The sequence below is a fragment of the Somniosus microcephalus genome, chromosome 22 (genome assembly GCF_052327205.1).
Source record: "Somniosus microcephalus isolate GS21.2 chromosome 22, FLI_Smic_1.0, whole genome shotgun sequence".
In the NCBI taxonomy this organism is placed as follows: domain Eukaryota; kingdom Metazoa; phylum Chordata; class Chondrichthyes; order Squaliformes; family Somniosidae; genus Somniosus; species Somniosus microcephalus.
This window is the reverse complement of record NC_141008.1, coordinates 67,557,489-67,574,374: the sequence shown is the minus strand read 5'-3', so window position 1 is coordinate 67,574,374 and position 16,886 is coordinate 67,557,489. Positions and strand designations below refer to the sequence as shown.

Genomic DNA, 16,886 nt, shown 5'->3' with positions numbered 1-16,886 from the left:
GTCAACATGGTTTTATGAAAGGGAAATTGTGTTTGACAAATTTATTTGAGGATGTAACGAGTAGGGTGGATAAAGGGGAACCAGTAGATGTAGCATATTTGGATTTCCAAAAGGCATTCGATAAGGTGCTACACAAAAGGTTACTGCACAAGATAAGAGCTTGTGAAGGAATAAGCCATATAACCTATTCAGAAAAATACTCTATCTTATGAAAGTATTCTGGGCTTATTAAAACATGACAGTGTGGGTTTGGAAATTTAGAAACCTAACGATGAAATAGCTATGAAAGAATTCTGGCTATTGAGCTAAGACAGTTGTTGACCCTGAATAAATAACCTTATTGAAACAGAAGGTGCATGGCTCCGACAGGCTGACCTTTGGGAACAAAAACAATGGTTCACCCTGGATAAGGTGTTCTAATTTAAACTTCGTAAAGATGACATAAAATAAGGAACATCTGCCTTTCACACCGTTTTTATTTGGTCAACCCAGAACACCTGGAGATGAGACAAGATTCTGGAATGCTACAAGCTGATGTAGCAGTAAGAATTGCAGAGGTCAGCAGAAAGATGAATAGGGATAATTAACTTGGGTCAGCAGAAACTTTAAAGGAAATACCACTGAAAAAGGGTATAAATATTGAAGTTTCAAATGGGATATCAGACTCGCTTTAATCAGACAAAGCAGTTCTCGGCTTCAGAGGCGGCTCTGTAGTCTCCAGCTCTTTATACCTCGGGGATCAAAGGTATTTGATACTGATGGATACCCTGTATAGAAAACTTTAAGAACTGCAATACTGTAGTGAAGTTAAGATTTAAAAGTAAGATTCTCTGTTAATAATAAGATAGTATTTTTTCTCTTTTTAGAACTGTTAACGTTGCGATTGACTGATTCACCAACTGTAGATTGGGAAGCATTTAAAAGCCAGCAAACAATAACTAAAAGATTAATTAAGAAAGGGAAGATAGATTATGAAAGTAAACTAGCAAAAAATATAAAAACAGATAGAAAGAAAAAGGGTGGCTAAAGTGAACGTTGGTCCCTTAGAGGATGGGACTGGGAAACTAGTGGTGGGGAACATGGAGATGGCAAAGATGCTGAACAAATATTTTGTATCAGTCTTTACAGTAGAGGACACTAAAAATATCCCAACACTGGACAAACAGGGGGCAATGGGGGGGAGGAGCTAAACACAATTAAAATCACTAAGGAGATGGTACTCAGTAAAATAATGGGACTTAAGGCGGATAAATCCCCCGGACCTGATGGCCTACATCCTAGGGTCTTGAGAGAAGTGGCGGTAGGGATTGTGGATGCATTGGTGATCATTTTCCAGAACTCCCTGGACTCAGGAAAGGTCCCGGCAGATTGGAAAACTGCTAATATAACACCCTTATTTAAGAAGGGAAGTAGACAAAAAGCTGGAAACTATAGACCAGTTAGCCTAACATCTGTGGTTGGCAAAATGTTGGAGTCCATTATTAAGGAAACAGTAACAGAGCATTTGGATAAACATAATTTAATAGGACAGAGTCAGCATGGTTTTATAAAGGGGAAGTCATGTTTGACAAATTTGCTCGAATTCTTTGAGGATGTAACATACAGGGTGGATAAAGGGGAACCAGTGGATGTAGTGTATTTGGACTTCCAAAAGGCATTTGACAAGGTTCCACACAAAAGATTACTGATCAAGATAAAAAATCACGGGATTGGGGGTAATATACTGGCATGGGTGGAAGATTGGCTATCTAACAGAAAACAAAGAGTTGGGATAAATGGTTCATTCTCGGGCTGGCAATCAGTAACTAGTGGTGTTCCGCAGGGGTCAGTGCTGGGACCCCAACTCTTTACAATCTATATTAACAATTTGGAGGAAGGGACCGAGTGCAACATATCCAAGTTTGCCGACGATACAAAGATGGGAGGGAAAGCAATGAGTGAGGAGGACATAAAAAACCTGCAAAAGGACATAGACAGGCTAAGTGAGTGGGCAGAGATTTGGCAGATGCAATATAATGTTGGAAAGTGTGAGGTTATGCACTTTGGCAGAAAAAATCAAAGAGCAAGTTATTATCTAAATGGAGAGAAACTGCAAAGTGCTACAGTACAAAGGGATCTGGGGGTCCTGGTGCATGAAACACAAAAAGTTAGTATGCAGGTGCAGCAGGTGATCAGGGAGGCCAATGGAATCTTGGCTTTTATTGCAAGGGGGATGGAGTATAAAAACAGGGAAGTCTTGCTGCAGTTATACAGGGTATTGGTGAGGCCACACCTGGAATACTGCATGCAGTTTTGGTTTCCATATTTAAGAAAAGATATACTTGCTCTCGAGGCAGTTCAGAGAAGGTTCACTCGGTTGATTCCAGAGATGAGGGGGTTGACGTATGAGGAAAGGTTGAGTAGGTTGGGACTCTACTCATTGGAATTCAGAAGAATGAGAGGCGATCTTATCGAAACATATAAGATTGTGAGGGGGCTTGATCGGGTGAATCATGTTCCCACTGATGGGTGAGACTAGAACTAGGGGGCATAATCTTAGAATAAGGGGCTGCCCTTTCAAAACTGAGATGAGGAGAAACTTCTTCACTCAGAGGGTAGTAAATCTATGGAATTTGCTACCCCAGAGAGCTGTGGAAGCTGCGACATTAAATAAATTTAAAATGGAGATAGACATTTTCCTAGCAGATAAGGGAGTTAGGGGTTACAGGGAGAGGGCAGGGAAGTGGACGTGAGTCTAGATTCAGATCAGCCATGATCCTATTGAATGGCGGAGCAGGCCCGAGGGGCCGTATGGCCTACTCCTGCTCCTATTTCTTATGTTCTTATAAGAAATAAGAGCAGGAGTAGGCCATTCGGCCCATCGAGGCTGTTTCACCATTCAGTAAGATCGTGGTTAATCTTCTACCTCAACTCCAGCTTCCCACACTATCCCCCTATCCCCCTAGTCCCTTAGTATCCAAAATTCTATCAATCCTTGTCTTGAATGTACTCAACGACTGAGCCTCCACAGCCCTCTGGGGTCGAGAATTCCAAAGATTCACCACCCTCTGAGTGAAGACATTTCTCCTCATCTCTGTCTTAAATGGCCGACCCCTTATTCTGAGATTGTGACCCTGAGTTCTAGGCTCCCCAGCCCGGGGAAACATCCTCTCGGCATCTACCCTGTCAAACCCCGTAGAATTTTATATGTTTCAATGAGATCACCTCTCATTATTCTAAATTCAAGGGAATATCGTCCTAGTCTACTCAATCTCTCCTCATAGGACAATCCCCTCATCACAGGAATCAGTCTAGTGAACCTTCGTTGCACTGAAGTGCTCTAAGGTCATATATGGCATATTTAAGTGCTGGATAAAGCTACCTGAGTTTTCTCTCAATAATATGCCTTAACTTCAGCCTCAGAGGAGCCTTCCTACGACCTCAGTGTGACATTTTCCTATTTCCTCAATCAGGGTCAGTTTTGTGCTCTTGGCCCATGCTGATCAGGAGCTGGGTCGAGATTCACCAACTCATTTCATATTTAGACACGTACAGGCAACAGAAGAGACGTTTCCCTCATCAGTCAGCTCTGGATTTGGATCCAGAACCCAGAGGTAAAAGGTCAGTGCCTATCCCAACGCACCACCCACTTACACCCTGCTTAGCTTTTAAGTTCGGATAGGAAACAAGTCTTTTGTTGACAACTTTCTTGCAAAAAAAGTTAGATATAAAGCTGTATAGACATTGTAAATAGAATGGATAAAAGACAGCCCATAATAAATGGTCAATTGTACAACATAAACTGGACAACAAAATATCAGGTAAATATATTCGGGATTGCAAAACTTTGAACTTTTTTGTTTCAATAAGTGATCTATTGCTCGTCAGAATTTTAAAAGCTGACTGCCAGTAACTTAGGGTTAAAAAGAGTTCATACTTCTGGGTCCATCCTCATTTCTCTTTCTATGGGTCTCACAGTGACTCGAGGATCTGAAAACCAATTATCTAAATTCCTTGACTATGGCCACGAGTTTAATTGAGGAAGCGGGATGGTGGCGGGACAGCTGGTTTCCGGGTTCCGGTCCCGCTCCTAGCTGCATCCACTCTGCAGACGTGATTTTGCGGGCTTACCGGCCAATTAACAGGAAGCAGGTCTGATGATGTTATTTGATGATGCGTCATCAGCCGGTTTCTTTAAAGGGACCACGTTCACATGGAGTTTGACAGTTGTTCTGTCAGTGTTTGATAGCATTGAGGTGCTGCAAACACTGAATCACTGCACAAAGGTGAACTCTTGCACCCAGGCTCTCCCATGACTCCCTCCATATGCTTATGGAGGGAGTCACAGCAAGCAGGGAGGTTCTCTCCCCCTCCAAGGGCAGAAGAGTCCTCCCCAGGACACCAACTTACCTTGTACCTCCACCCATTCCTCTCTATCTACTTTATCACTTCCCCATCTCACTAGCCACCCTACTGCAAGCATACCAACTAACAACACACAAGGGTAGGCACTTGAGAGGTTTAGCCAATGTCCAATGTGAAGTTTCTGATAATGTGTTGTCATACAGTGAAATCTCTTTTTCAAAAAGTGCCCCTTATTGGACAGATCTGAGTGAACCTTGAGAAGTGTCTTACACTGATTGTTCAGTCATAACTTCGCCCCATCCCCACTATAGTATTGAGTGTGCATGGGATGGCTTGGACATTAAAGGGATGCTTCATGGTGCTGGTGTGGGATGGTGTCAACCTGGCACATCATGTGGCAGCCAGGGTTTACAGCGTCAAGTGAAGAAAATCTGGCCATGGTGATGCCATCACTGGCCTCCCGGCCAGCAAATTTGTCAGGGGCTGATGCCCCGTGTCCAGTGCAGCATCAGATGATGGCGGCGAAGGTTGGTGATGTTGGTGTTGGGGCTGATCGTGGAAGGATTCGGAGGACCAAGGTTTGATTGTTTCATTGGCTCTGATGTTGCTGGAATAGATGGCAGCTGAAGGTGAGATGTCACTGGTGAGAGAGGTTCTCCCAATGAGGTGGCACTGCACCTACAGTTAGGTCTAAAGACTTGTAAGCTAAATAAATCTCTATATGTATTAAAAATGCAGTAACCAACATTTTCTGTGCTCTGAAACTCACCATCTGCAACATGGCATCCCTGACACCACTCCTGCAGCTGTCAACTTTTCACAAACATCAGAGCAGACTCAAAACATGCCAGGTTGAGCTTGGCGTGTTCCCCGAACAGCGGGTAACCAGTGGGGGAGAAGGTAAAATTACAAGTAAGCCCAATTGGCTCTAAAGTTGCCAGAAAAAGTAGCAAACCTGAGGATTGGAAGTAGTTTAGAGTTCAGCAAAAAAGGACCAAGAGATTGATTAAGAGGGGAAAAATAGAGCATGAGAATAAACTTGCAAGGAACATAAAAGCGGATTGTAAAAGCTTCTACAAGAATGTAAAAAGAAAAAGATTAGTGAAGACAAATGTAGGTCCCTTACAGTCAGAAACGGGAGAATTTATAATGGGGAACAAGGAAATGGCTGAGTAATTAAACAAATACTTTGGTTCTGTCTTCACGGAAGAGGACACAAATAACTTCCCAGAAATGCTAGGGAACCAAGGTTCCAGTGAGAAGGAGGAATTAAAGGAAACTAGTATTCGTAAAAAAAAGTGCTGGAGAAATTAATGGGACTGAAAGCTGATAAATCCCCAGGGCCTGATAATCTGCATCCCAGAGTACTAAAAGAGGTAGCCATGGAAATAGTGGATGCATTGGTTGTCATCTTCCAAAATTCTACAGATTATGGAACAGTTCCTGCAGATTGGAGGGTGGCAAATGTATCCCCACTAATTAAAAAAGGAGGGAGAGAAAACCGGGAACTACAGACCGGTTAGCCTAACATCAGTAGTAGGGACAATGCTAGAGTCTATTATAAAGGATGTGATAACAGAACACTTAGAAAATATCAACGGGTTTAGACAAAGTCAACATGGATTTATGAAAGGGAAATCGTATTTGACAAACCTACTGGAGTTTTTGAGGATGTAACTGGTAGAATAGATAAGGAGAACCAGTGGATGTGGTGTATTTGGATTTTTAGAAGGCCTTTGATAAAGTCCCACATAAGAGGTTAGTGTGCAAAATTAAAGCACATGGGATTGGGGGTAATATACTGGCATGGATTGAAAATTGGATAACAGAGAGTAGGAATAAATGGGTCTTTTTCGGGGTGGCAGGCGGTGACTAGTGGGGTACCGCAGAAATCAGTGCTTGGGCCCCAGCTATTCACAATATATATCAATGATTTGAATGAGCAAACCAAATGTAATATTTCCAAGTTTGCTGACGACACGAAACTAGGTGGGATTGTGAGTTGTGAGGAGGATGCAAAGAGGCTTCAAGGCGATTTAGACAAGTTGAGTGAGTGGGCAAATACATGGCAGATGCAGTATAACGTGGATAAATGTGAAGTTATCCACTTCAGTAGGAAAAACAGAAAGGTAGAGTATTATTTAAATGGTGCTAGATTGGGAAACGCTGATGTACAAAGGGACATGGGTGTCCTTGTACGCCAGTCACTGAAAGCAAACATGCAGGTGCAGCAAGCAGTTAGGAAGGCAAATGGTATGTTGGCCTTCATTGCAAGAGGATTTGAGTACAGGAGCAAGGATGTCTTACTACAGTTAGACAGGGCCTTGGTGAGACCACACCTGGAGTACTGTGTGCAGTTTGGTCTCCTTACCTAAGAAAGGATATACTTGCCATAGAGTGAGTGCAGCGAAGGTTCACCAGACTGATTCCTGGGATGGCAGAACTGTCTTATGAGGAGAGATTGGGTCGACTAGGCCTGTATTCACTAGAGTTTAGAAGAATGAGAGGGGATCTCATTGAAACATATACAATTCTGACAGGGCTAGACAGACTGGATGGAGGGAGAATGTTTTCCCTGGCTGGGGGGTCTAGAACGAGGGGTCACAGTCTCAGGATACGGGGTAGAGCATTTAGGACTGAGATGAGGAAAAATGTCATCACTCAGAGGGTGGTGAACCTGTGGAATTCTCTACCACAGAAGGCTGTGGAGGTCAAGTCACTGAATATATTTAAGAAGGAGATAGATAAATTTCTAGACACAAAAGGCATCAAGGAGTATGGGGAGAGAGCGAGAATATGGTGATGTAAGAAAACTACCAGGCACTTGGTCTAAGCGTTAAACAAAGCTTTAATCAACTGTTTTACAACATGGAGGTCTAGTTGTGTCCTTCACTAGTTCCTGTTAAGAATGTCCTGCGCAAGCTGGGCCCGTGCCCGAGTATTTATATGCTCCCTGGACAGCGCCACCCACAGGCCGCTCAGTATTATTTCATAAGTCTTTCTTTCATGAATGACTGATTCATGTCATATGGTATTGAGATAGAGGATCAGCCATGATCGTATTGAATTACAGAGCCGGCTCAAAGGGTCAAATGGCCTACTCCTGCTCCTATTTTTCTTTGTTTCTATGTAAACAAGCCATTTAAGTAGCTGAATTGTCTCCCCCGCCGATTGGTGTCAGGTCAGTTCTGCGCTGACAGACCCGACACCTGGGAGACTCACGTGGATACAGGTTCACAGCAGGTTTCCTACCCGGTCAATCTTTGCGATATTGACAGTGGACCCATCTCCAAACCCGCCCACTCAACGCGATTAAATTGCCGGCCGATGTTTCTGGCTTGAGGTTAATCTTTCTTTTCTAAAACTAAAATGGCTTGGTACATTAAAATGCTCTACAGCTTCACTATAGTGAAGAACGGTTTTGAAAAATTACTCCTCAGAATTGGCATATTGTTTTCATAGCACTACAATAATACAGGGAAGAATTACACCATTCACTATTGTAGAAAAATCATAAACACATCCGTTACATCTGTGTTTACCAGTTCCCTCCAAAATAACAGAGGGAATCATTCCCTAAGTGCATAATTTTTGCTCCAAATTTACTTATCTGCAGCTTGAGCAAATAATATTAATTTATTTTCAATAATCAGTGATGTAAGAAAACTACTAGGCACTTGGTCTGAGTATTAAACAAGGCTGTTCAACATGGAGATCTAGTTGTGTCCTTCACTAGTTCCTGTTAAAGAATGTCCTGAGCAAGCTGGGCCCATGCCCGAGTATTTATACTCTCCCTGGACAGCGCCACCAGCAGGCTGCCCAGTATTATTACTGAAGTCATTTTCACATGAATGACAAGATTCATGTCAATCAGCATAGTACCTGTTACTCCTATAAGATGTGAATTATCGCTCTAATTTTCTTAGTTACTGATTGTACAGATTTTAGTTTTGCAGAAATTCAGTTCTTAATAGAATAGTTACTGAATGGATGTTGTAAATTTTCTAAACCAAATTTGAAGTACTTTAGTCATTCAAGAGGGCGTTTCTAATTTGATATGTAAGAGAATCTAATAGATAACTGGAAAAGGGATCACCAGCAGTAATCTGATCGAGACCTTCAAATGACGTCATTCACCACAAACGAGAAGCTGGAGTGGTTACAAAGCTTGGACCTTCTGGCGTTGGTTATGTCTCCATTGTCTACCAAGTCAAATTGAATGTTGTGGTAATTATTTCCTAGTTAATTAGTTACTTCAACTCTCTGAAGCACTCACCAGAACCAAGTTTAGGAGAGACCCCCCTGCCCCTCGCCTCTCATGGGCTCCCCAATGCATTGTATTGACAAGCTCAGAGTCCTTCCTACTTGGGCATTCCCTGTTGATATTAGGTTGGTACAAGCCTATTACATCAATACTGCCTTCCTTTTGCAACTCCCCATTCTAATATGGTCACAAATTGATAAGTTGTTCTTAATTTGTCCTGGCAATGTCTATCAAACCTCAAATATTTGTGCTGGCCTTTTTCTTGATGAACATATCAAGCCAGAGAATTTCATACCACAACTTCTTCGGAAATGCTAGCTCAATCTCCCAGGCGTCCCCTACATTTAAAGTAACCCCTCCACTTTTTCTATGTCAACAACAACTTGCATTTATACAGTGCTTTTAATGTAGTAAAACGTCCCAAGGTGCTTCAAAGGAGTGTTATCAAACAAAATTTGACACCGAGCCACATAGGGCGATATTAGGGCAGATGAGGAAAAACTTGGTCAAAGAGGTAGGTTTTAAGGAGCATCTTAAATGAGGAAACAGAGGTAGAGAAGCGGAGGCTTTTAAGGAGGGAATTCCAGAGCTTAGGCCCTTGGCAGCTGAAGGCATGGCTGCCAATGGTGGAGTGATTAAAATCGAGGATGTTCAAGAGGCCAGAATTAGAGGAATGCAGATATCTCAGGGAGGGGCGTGGGCATGGAGGGATTTGAAAACAAGGACGAGAATTTTAAAAATCGAATCATTGCTTAACTGGGAGCCAATGTAAGTCAGCGATCACAGGGGCGATGGGTAAACGAGTTAGGACACGGCCAGCAGAGTTTTGGATGACCTCAAGTTTATGAAGGGTAGAACATGGGAGACCGGCCAGGAGTGCGTTGGAATAGTCAAGTCTAGAGGTAACAAAGGCATGGATGAAGGCTTCAGCAGAGGATGAGCTGAGGCAGGGACGGAGTTGGGCGATGTTCCGGAGGTGGAAATAAGCGGTTTTAGTGATGGCGCGGATATATGGTCGGAAGCTCATTTCAGGGTCAAATATGATACCAAGGTTGTGAACAGTCTGGTTCAGCCTTAGACAGTTGCCAGTGAGAGGGATGGAGTCAGTGGCTAGGGAGCAGAGTTTGTGGTGGGGACCGACCGGTCTCCCCAATATTTATCTGGAGGAAATTTCCGTTCAGTTTAGAGACAGTGGAGGGGTCGAGAGAGGTGGTGGTGAGGTTGAGCTGGGGGTCGTCAGTGTACATGTGGAAACCGATGCTGTGTTTTCGGATGATGTCCCCTATTCTCCCCAAGTGCCTGTGTGAAATTATCATGGATTAGTTGGTTTTTAGAATACTTGTTTTTTTAATCTTATTATCTTATAATCAGTAGTAATAGATTTATAATCATGTGTAAGAATTAAATGTAATCATCAGCTGCATGCAATGATAACTTGAATTATATTAGGCATGTAACCCTTTTGCTTATAATTAAAAACTGTGTAAGCCATAACCCAGATAGCCTGGGGTAAGAAAGAGAACTGCTATTGTCGAATAGGGAAGCTGTTGGGTGAATTATTGAAAATTGGATATTTAGATGAGGCATAGAGTGGAGCTAGCTGTGGGAACCCAGGTCAGTTGTGGTTGCAAATGTGTTATTGTTGTCTGGCAGTGAGCTAAAAATATAGGCCTTTTCACAGGACCACCAAGGGCACAGTACCTCTACAGTGTGGAGATATGTTCTTTTGTGTTACCATACCTACCCCAGATACGAGGCTTGATGGTCAAAAACAGATGATGTAAGGGGGTCCCAAGACCAGAACCTGAGTGAGCCAAGGTGCTGTGGACGTGGCATCTTTATGATTAAATTTCGGGGAATTGGGTGTAAGCCAGTGATTGGTTCAGTAAGACTCCATAGGTTTTGATTTGAGTGTAAGGGTATAAGAAAGGGGTCTCGACAGCCACAAAGTGTAGAAGATTTCAGAAAGAGACGATGATTTCAGGAAGAATCCAGGGGACACCCAAGAGACGAGAGATAAGAGACGCAGGGTGGAGCCTACTCACAGTCGCGACTTCTACCCAGGGCATAACGGGGTAATAAGTCTCAATTATGCTCTGTGAACTGCTGCTTGAATACTGTAATGTATTAAGTCTTGCTTGTGCTGAATAAAGTTTAATCACCATCACCAATACAGGTCAATGGGCATCCATTATTAAGGACTGGAATCCATTGTTAAGGAAGTTGTACCAGGGCACTTAGAAAATCATAAGGGGGCAGTAATTCCTCCCCAAACGCGTGAGTACGGGCGGGGTACTCACGCGTCTGGCTGGAGGAAATGCCGGTTTTCAGCATGCACAGCGCATGCGCTGAAAACCGGCATTTCCTCTCCTCTAACCCAAGAGGTGAAGAGGCTAGCGCGTGCGCTGTAGGGGGCAGCGCGTGCGTCTTGGATTTCCTCTGTTTTGGGGGATTTGCGCATGTGTAAAGGCCTCCGGTCTTTACGCTTGTAAAAAGCACACGTATTTATTTTTACAGGTAAGTGGTGTTTTAGTGCAATTTAGAATTTTTTTCCCCACAGTTTATTATTTTAAAGAATCTACAATAAGGTATGTTTAGTTTTAGACCCTTTTTATTAAAAATTTATTTTTTTCCAAAAAATAAATTGTTTAAATTATTTTTTTTAACTTATTTATACTTAATTTAATGATTGGGATGTTTTTTTAAAATTTTATTTAAAGTTTAAGTAGTGTTTTGGGGTGCAGTACTTCTCATGAGTTTGACAGTTCTTACTCTCAAACTTATGAATGAAGTTTCCCCTCCCCTGATTGGCTGAACAGTGCTCACCTGATCCGAGCCGGCACATCGCACTAACTGCGCCGCTGGGTCAGGTTAGCACAGCGCACCGACATCAGAACCGGGCCACTGACAGGAAATCCACTGCGGGCCAGGTTTCAGATGTCGGCGCGCCGGGTAAGTGCACATCGGGGGCTTGCACGCGCGGCAAGCCCCTGACACCAAGTTCTGGGCAAACATGATTAGGCAGAGTCAACATGGTTTTATGAAAGGGAAATCGTGTTTGACAAATTTAGAGTTTTTGAGGATGTAACTAGCAGGGTAAATAAAGGGGAACCAGTGGATGTAGTATATTTGGATTTGAAAAAGGCATTCGATAAGGTGCCACATAAAAGTTTATTACACAAGATTAGGGCTCATGGGGTTGGGGGTAATATAGTAACATGGATAGAGGATTGGTTAACCGACAGAAAACAGAGAGTCGGGATAAACAGATCTTTTTCAGGTTGGCAGGCTGTAACTAGTGGGGTGCTGCAAGGATCAGTGTTGGAGCCTCAGCTATTTACAATCTATATTAATGACCTAGATGAAGGGATCGAGTGTAATGTATCCAAGTTTGCTGATGATACAAAGCTAGGTGGGACACTAAGCTATGAGGAGAACACAGAGTCTGCAAAGGGATATAGATAGACTAAGTGAGTGGGCAGTAATGTGTCAGATGGAGTATAATGTAGGGAAATGTGAGGTTATTCACTTTGGTAGGAAGAATAGAAAAACAGAATCTTTTTTAAATGGTGAGAAACTTTCAAATGTTGGTATTCAGAGAGATTTGTGTGTCCTCGTGCAAGAAACACAGAAAGCTAGCATGCAGGTACAGCAAGCAATAAGGAAGGCAAATTGCATGTTGGCCTTTATTGCAAGGGGGTTGGAATACAAGAGTAAGGAAGTCTTGCTACAATTGCACAGGGCCTTGGTGAGACCACACCTGGAGCACTGTGCACAGTTTTGGTCTCCTTATCGAAGGAAGGATATACTTGCCTTGGAGGCGGTGCAACGAAGGTTCACGAGATTGATTCCTGGGATGAGAGGGCTGTCCTATGAGGAGAGATTGTGTAGAATGGGCCGATACTCTCTGGAGTTTAGAACAATGAGAGGTGATCTCATTGAAACATAAAAGATTCTGAAGGCGATTGACAGGGTAGATGCCGAGAGGTTGGAGGCGATTTTGCCGGTGCTCAGGGGTTGGGTTTAGAGGCGGGACTGCTGGCAAAATCAAATAGATTCGCAGCGGGTCCCAAACCCACTTCCAACCCGCCTCCAATCAATCTTCCTGGGAGTTGGGTCACCGATTTGCGCAGGGACCTGACTCCTAGCGGTGGGAAGAGGATTATAGCCACTTAACTGCTTGTTAACAGGTAGTTAACAGGCAGTTAAGAGGCTTTTTCCAATTTTGACACTTCTACTGCAGGCTTCCCAACATCAGGAAACCCCGCCAGGGTAAGTGTGGTGTGCTGTGGGTCTACTGTAATGTTTGTGTATAGATGACAGCTGCAGAAGTGGTGTGAAGGATCCAATGGGACACTGGTGAGTTGCAGAGCTAAGAAAATGTTGGGAAAGTCATTTTTAATGTGTTTAGAATTTTCAGTACGTGACAAGCTTTGAAGTGTTTGTGTAGTCCCCCCTCATTGGGAGAACCTCTCTCACCAGTGACAGATCGCTTCTGTAACCTCACCTGTAGCTGCCATCTGTTTTAGCCTAAGGAGAGAGTCACTGGAGAGCCTGGGTACAAGGGCTCACCTTTGTACAGTGTTTGCAGCACCTCAATGCTGCCAAACACTGAAAAAATCATCTGTCAAAAAGAAATGGCGGTGGCCCCTTTAAGAAAACCGGCAGATAGCGTGTCATCAACTAACATCATCTGACACCGGCTTTCTCTTAATTGGCCGGCAAGCCCGCAAGGCGGGCTTAACCAGGCCAATTGACGCAAAATAGCGTCTGTGCGTCGGACGTCGCTGGGGACGGGACTAGAAACCGAAAGGCAGCAGTCCCACCCCCAACGCGCCTCATAAGTAAGATCCTGGCCCTTATTTCCCCTGGCTGGAGTGTCTAGAACTAGGGGGCATAGTCTCAGGATAAGGGGTAGGCCATTTAAGACCAAGATGAGGAGGAATTTCTTCACTCCGAGGGTTGTGAATCTTTGGAATTCTCTGCCCCAGAGGGCTGTGGATGCTCAGTCATTGAGTATATTCAAGGCTGAGATCGATAGATTTTTGGACTCTAGGGGAATCAAGGGATATGGAGATTGGGCGGGAAAGTGGAGTTGAGGTCGATGATCAGCCATGATCTTATTGAATGGCGGAGCAGGCTCGAGGGGCCGTATGGCCTACTCCTGCTCCTATTTCTTATGTTCTTATCATTCGGAACCAGGGTCCCTCTGGGATCTTACACCTGTATCTTTGCAAGTTACAGATCATAAGGACTTACAGTTATCTCAGTGCAACAGTGGCTGTGAGGACAGGGAGAGCAGCATAAGGATCCTAATACCATACTTTTCCCTTCTCTCATGAAAGTTCATTGAAGGTCCAAGGTGTTAAATAAGGCTTGGTTTTAATTATAAAGTGCAGAGTATATATTGTGGCTGTTGTATATAAAGCAGGGGCTCTCTGCTGGATCTAATTAATGTACAAGATGAACTGAGCACTTTGATTACCGTAAGGTCACCAAATACAGAACAGAAGATGCATCTCGACACTAAAACCATTAGTAGGTAGTTTGATCAGCACTTCCTTTAAGAAGTCGCTAGATACTATTTTTAATTGTACACTCAAGCATGATTTAAAAACAAAAATCGAATTTTCCCATTCTGTCTCCCTGTAATGAAAGAAGTTCAGACTGTGATCTTTTTGTGGGGGGGAGGGGTTGGGGCTCACAACCTCCCTGTGTTAAATAATTAAAGGAAAGTGAAGTATTCAGCTCATTGTGTATTTTAATTATATTTCAATCCAGTCGAGAGTCTCTGCTTTTATACATCACATTAACCCTGCATTACAGCTTAAATGTGCCATATTATTCGATGAAATGTGTGTGGCAAGGGGTGAATGTCACATGTGACCAGCATCCTTGTTATTTCACCATGTTTTAAGGGACTTTTGAACAGCTTAGTAAGATGCACAAGTCACAATTTGAAAAAGCTAAACAGCAGGTCACTGGAACACCAGGGTCGATATTAAGCAAACATTCAGGGGAAATTCTTATTTAAACAAATAAAAAAAAGATTCCTTCAAAGGAAATAGTCGGTGGCATTTTATTACAAATTCAAGTTGTCGGAGTTTTGGGACAGAGAGTGGTCTTAAAATAAGAGATTTTGACGTTAGCTATTTCCCCCTCTTTTATAGGAATGCCAAAGGACTGTTCTGCGGCTTTGTGATTGCAACGAAGCAACTTGTCTACTGATCTCCCGTGTACAGTGGACACATTTTAAAACATGAATTTTACTAAATTACAACTTTTAATTCAAATACAATTTTTTTTTATCTCCAGCAGAAACCATCTTTAAGAAAAAGAAAGACTTGCATTTATATAGCGCCTTTCCAACCACCGGACGTCTCAAAGTGCTTTACAGTCAATGAAGTACTTTTGAAGTGGAGTCACTGTTGTAATGTGGGAAACGCGGCATTCTATGATTTTATGATTATATAATGACCAGATAATCTGTTTGTTATGTTGATTGAAGGATAAATATTGGCCAGGACATCAGGGATAACTCCCCTGTTCTTCCAAATAGTGCCATGGGATCTTTTACGTCCACCCAAGCGGGCAGACAGGGCCTCAGTTTAACGTCTCACCTGAAAGAAGGCACCTCCGACAGTGCAGCACTCCCTCAGCACTGCACTGGAGTGTCAGCCTAGCTTTATGTGCTCAAGTCTCTGGAGTGGGACTTGAACCCACAACCTTCTGACTTCAGAGGCGAGTGTGCTACCCACTGAGCCACAGCTGACACAAGAATCTGAATTTGGATTTGGCCTGCTCAAGAAACTTACTTGAGCAGGCTGAATCCTGAGACACCTTCCCCGTGGTCAGGTCTTAGAGGTAAGTGCTTTGGCACGCCCTGAAGTTGTGAAAGGCGCTACATCAATGCAAGTCTGTCTTTCTTTAAACTGCCGCTGCGTACACCGGTAGCATGGCCTCACTTTTCGGCCTCCAAATTGCCTGTTGAAAAATTGTGCGCCCTGCCACCATTAAAAAAAATATCTAAGTAGCAATAAGGATCAGGGAAGACTTCCTCGTCGTTTGTAGAAATGGGATGTTATTTAGTTCAAGTGCCTACCAATTCCATCATGGAACTGCTCTTCCCTAAATAATATGTCTGCTATTTGGATTGGATTTAGATTCCGGCTATTTAAGTGCTGAGAATGTTGAGGGGGGAGGCACATTTTCATAATGTATTCATGATATATCCCCATTGATTGAGAACTTGAGAGAGAAACTGATTATATCTTTGTAGTGCCATCAGTGGTAAATTGAAAGCTATCCACATTTGTTGAAGGCAAATCCTACTTTATTAACAAGGTCTCTTGACAAACTGGTCAAATTTACAGAATATGCCAGGGTTTAGAATACAAGCCACAGGGATGTGCAGTTGAATCTATCAGAATTGAGACACGCCATATCTGGTTTGCTCAGTGAGTTTTCAGTGGGTATGTCCCTGCATGCACCCTCAGAGTTCCAAAGGGGAGGGGAGGGGCAAGGTGGCTGAAGGAGCGCCTAGCGATGATGGAATATAGAATGAGAAGTAAGGCAGCCTCCAGGGCGAGTCAAGCACTACGGGTCCAACTTGGCCAATCTGAATACCCGCTATGGAAGTTCTGAAAACGTAAATGAGGACGGGTCACACAGTGATAGACACGTGATGCCATTTGCTCTCTAATGCACTGCCTGCATTTGATCAACTAATGTATCTTTTTTCTACCTTTCTATTGGAGAAAGATTTATTTAAAAAAAGCACCATTTTGAAAATCCAAAAGAATCAGAATTGCTTGCAACTGGATTTTTTCACCTTTGCAAAATTCTCTCCGAGTCTGCTGTAGAGATTGATTGTTATGATTAGTCAACAATGGACCTTGGTCTTTTTTCATCTAGCAGCTTCTGTGTTCCTAAATTCAGAGCGATTAAGATGTCCAATTTGGTTTGTTACTTATCCTCGGCCTGTCACAGGATAAACCCTTCGGTGCCAAATGACAGCAACTTAAACTGAGATCCTATTGAGCGATATGAAGGCCAACTGATACTTAGGGTTGTTGCACTACCTACATTTGCAGCAGACTGTGCTACTACTGGAAGAGTAACAATTATTAGTTCTGCATTTTACATTGTATATTTTGCAGCAATATTCATGGTTCAAGCAACTTCCCTGGCTAATAGGTCAAGTTGGAGTGGTCCTGGTGGCTAGATTCAGACCACTGGCAGAGACGCTAACCAGGTCCACTACCTGCCCTTTTCTTTG

At 43.1% G+C, this 16,886-nt stretch overlaps 1 protein-coding gene across 3 annotated transcripts in view; it reads right to left on the bottom strand.

The window, feature by feature from the left end:
• Positions 1 to 16,886, bottom strand: part of sez6b (seizure related 6 homolog b) — a 996,456-nt gene that overhangs the window by 589,398 nt on the left and 390,172 nt on the right. The window lies entirely within an intron of this gene.